Raw genomic sequence first — 3,835 nt, 5'->3', positions numbered from 1 at the left:
GCGCCGGCTATCCTAAGTTCACGGTCGCGAAGTCCCTACTCAGCTTCATGGCTGGACGTGTCCTGTGGCCCAGTTTCAGAGGATGACTTGGAAAGGGTTGGTCTGAGACGGGGTGCTGTCCTGTATAGCCCAGGCTGGCATGGGACTTGCTCTGTGACCCGGAACTCATGCCAGTCCCCTTCTTGACTTTCCGAGTGCGCAGATGACAGGTGTGAGCCGCCCTAGGTAACATTAGTGATTTGAAAGTCAATCGGAGAGAGAACGTAGGTGATTATGTGCCGTATATCATGTAGCATTGAGCCTGCTCACAGCTACGTAACTGTGAACTGCATGACCATCACCACCCTCCTCTGTGACACCTCAGCTTAAACTCTTCCGCTGTGACACCTCAGCTTAAACTCTTCTACCCTGCCATCTCCCAACACCTCAGAGTACAAGATGCCCATGGACTCTGAAGGAACGCATAGGGTGACATGATTCTCTCGGGGACCTATGGCTGAGATCGCCTCTTGAATTCTTAAATTCCCGACCCCACCCCCTCTACGGAAAAGGGGTGGGTTAGCGAAGAAGGTTCTGCTTTCAGTACCCTCAAACCAAAGGTGCTACCATCAGAGAGTGCTTGAAGGCCTGCGTTGTGTGGAGACAAAGATTGCGATCTGAGCCCTCATCATGAATGTTTACTAAACTTCTAAAAGAAACTGGGCTTCATCTTACAGCCTTCAGCCTTGGCTGTGGCTTGTAGTTCTGATCTTGAGCTTTTATCTAAAAAGGAAATTAGGAGTTGCTAACTCAAATGCTTCAAACTGATGTGAGAAATTGCTCTCTTTGTTGTCAACAATAGTGACCTTGTGTTCTTAAAATTCCAAGTCTGGCTCGACTGGGCACGGTGTCCCATTCTCCACATCCAGTGACTTCCTAGCTCCTCCTGGGCCCTGGCCATACTTCTCTCATTTGACCAGAGAAAACTCGGGTTTCCGTTTCCATGGCTTTTTTTTTTTTTTTAAATCCACTAGCAGCAAGGTGAAAGCACTTTTGAAAGCATATTGTCCCACCATCTCCTCTGACCTCAGTCTCAGGATAGTTTATAGAATGGAATTGCAAATAAAAATTTCATTAGCACATTTTTAAACTGATACTTGTTGCTATAATCTCCAGTGACATAATCCTTTTAAGTTTCTGTTCGAGTGATGTGTACTATCTCCCCAGCAGTATTACATCTAATTAAACTACAGGAAGAAATGTGAGCTAATTTGTATGCAAAAGATGCCCCCCCCCCAGTTTCAGATAAGGTGAGCTTGCTATCTACTTTCTCAAAAGCAAAACAGAAGAGCTCTGTATCAGTTTCACTGATGTCACAGGTGGGCTGTTTCCTAATTTGATTCATGTGCCCAACTTTGGCCTGGAATTTGACATGTTATCTGAGAATGATCTCGAGCTACTTACCCTCCCACCTGTACCTCTAGATTACAGACATGAGCTGTCACACTTGGTGTGATGAGCTGCTAGAGACAGAAACCACAGCCTCCTGAGTGCTAGGCGAGCACTCTACCACCTGAGTGTATTCCCAGCCCTTCATTCATTCATTCTTTAATATACATATTTAATAGTCCTCTAACTTTGTTTACAAAGCAGAGACAGTTATTATTGACTATGCTGGAAGAACCAATACTCAAAAGTAGTTTCTTTGTTCAAAGAATACTAATATATTTGGGAGAAAGACCAGTTCCAAGATAGTGTTTATGTTTCTGTAGTTATACTTGGATGTTAGGAGATACTGGGGAGACCCAACATGAGATAGTAAAGAACGGAGGTTTGATCAGGTAGGACCAGTTGATGGAGTAGCAGAGAACATTTATGTGAGGTGATAGGCAAAGGGAACTTATGGTTCCTGGAGTACAGTTTCTTGAGGAATAGCATTAGAAGAAGTGGGCATTAATTGTAGTTGTGAAGTCATTTTGTAATCATCGCCATAAATGCCGATGGAATGGAGACAGACATTGTCAGCGGTTCCCAATTTTCAGTGACAGTGTAAGAAGCAATAGAAGACAGAATAATAAAGCTGACTTCTAATTTTTAATGTATTTGCCATTGACACATAGAGAAATTGAATGTGAGTCTTGAGGGCTGGTGAGTTTGTTGGCAGCTTGTGTGGTGGAGTATGTTTAGACTTTATACCACAACAGTAAGTTTTAATTCTCGTCCACTTTTTTAAAGTGTAACCATAGGTAATTTAAATATAATTTCCAAGTTTGAGTTTCCTTACTTATAAAAGGGAAGAAAAATATTCTGTTCTAGGATTGTATCATAAAATAGAAATAAAGGACGTGGCACACACATAGCTACTACTGAGGTTATTATAATTATTATTGTTTCTGTTCATTGGTTTACCAGGTTGGTGGGCTTTTTGATTGGATTTGATCTTTGGAATTTCATGGAATTTCATGCATGTTTGTAGTGCACCTTTTACTCTTCCTTCCCTTCCCTGTCATCACCCCCTCTGTTGTACAAGTCCTTTCCCCACATTCATGGTCGGTTGGTTGGTTTTTGAGAGTTGTTTTTGTTGTATTTTTGAGAGAGTTTCATTGTGTGGCCAGAGGTAGCATGTTGAGATTACAGGCATACACCACTGTACTTTGATAAGTGTGCAGTGTTTGGTTGTAAGAACAGTGGATGGTAGCGGTGGGACAGTGATAGTTCCTGTATCCTTTAAGGCCCAGACCCTGCTTCCAAAATCCAGGGGGAGGGGGATTATGACTTTTCTTACCTGATTCAAATACAAAAGCAAATGTTATTTTTCTGAAAATTAAATAACTTGGTAGACAACCACGAGAGTAAAACAACTAGGAAGACAAAATGTTTTCAAAGTGACAGTTGAGCAAGTACAAGAAATTCTGCTGCCTTTTCAAGATTCCATTCTTTTAAAGTCATCAGAAACCAGCCATTCAGAAAATGGTCCAAGAAAAGATACAAGATAATTGCTAACAAGTGAAGTAAATGTTACAACTTGCAAAAATATTTAATAGATAACAGAGGTGTTGAGGGGTGGGAACCATCAAAGTGTGACAATAGACAGAAAAATCTGCAGAGAGAATTAAGTTGTTGAAGAATCAAGCAAAAATTAAGGTCAGTGCCCATGGTGCAACTGGCGTGGGAGGACCAACTCTTGGGCTTAGTCTATGCTTAAACTCATGAGGGTTTGCTTAGCATTTTTAATTTTTTAAAAGAAGCATGTGGGTTGGGCATGCGTAACTTTTTTTTTTTTTTTTGGTTTTTCGAGACAGGGTTTCTCTGTGGTTTTGGAGCCTGTCCTGGAACTATCTCTTGTAGACCAGACTGGACTTGAACTCACAGAGATTCGCCTGCCTCTGCCTCCCGAGTGCTGGGATTAAAGGCGTGCGCCACCACCGCCCGGCATGCGTAACTTCTTTAAGCAACTAGAAGGCTGAGACAAGGAGAATTTTGAGTTTGAGGACCGCCTGGGTGAAGCAAAGCAAACAGAAAATAGTCTGGGAACTAGATATGACCATCATTGCTAGACTCTTTTTATAATGCAATAAAAACCATTAAAAAAAATACATGATGACCATATAGATCTCTAGATAATATTGTGAAGGTTAAAATTGCTGTGTTTTAAAAGTAGGATATACAGTTGTGGTGGCACTGATATGTCTGTCACCTTGTGGCATGTATCATGAAAAGTCACAGTTATCTGCAGTGAGCATTGATAAATGTTGGGGTCATTTTATAATTTAGTTTTTGTTTGTTTAAATGTTATGACATAGATCGCAGGGTTGCTGAGCATTCTGTGGTATATAAGGAATCTCCCCTCAGCTGT

At 41.5% G+C, this 3,835-nt stretch overlaps 1 protein-coding gene across 2 annotated transcripts in view; it reads left to right on the top strand.

The window, feature by feature from the left end:
• Positions 1 to 3,835, top strand: part of Ngly1 (N-glycanase 1) — a 46,677-nt gene that overhangs the window by 632 nt on the left and 42,210 nt on the right. The gene's annotated exons all lie outside the window — the stretch shown is intronic.

The sequence above is a fragment of the Chionomys nivalis genome, chromosome 5 (genome assembly GCF_950005125.1).
Source record: "Chionomys nivalis chromosome 5, mChiNiv1.1, whole genome shotgun sequence".
Lineage (NCBI taxonomy): Eukaryota > Metazoa > Chordata > Mammalia > Rodentia > Cricetidae > Chionomys > Chionomys nivalis.
The sequence above is the reverse complement of the archived record's forward strand: the minus strand, read 5'-3'. Positions and strand labels throughout refer to the sequence as shown.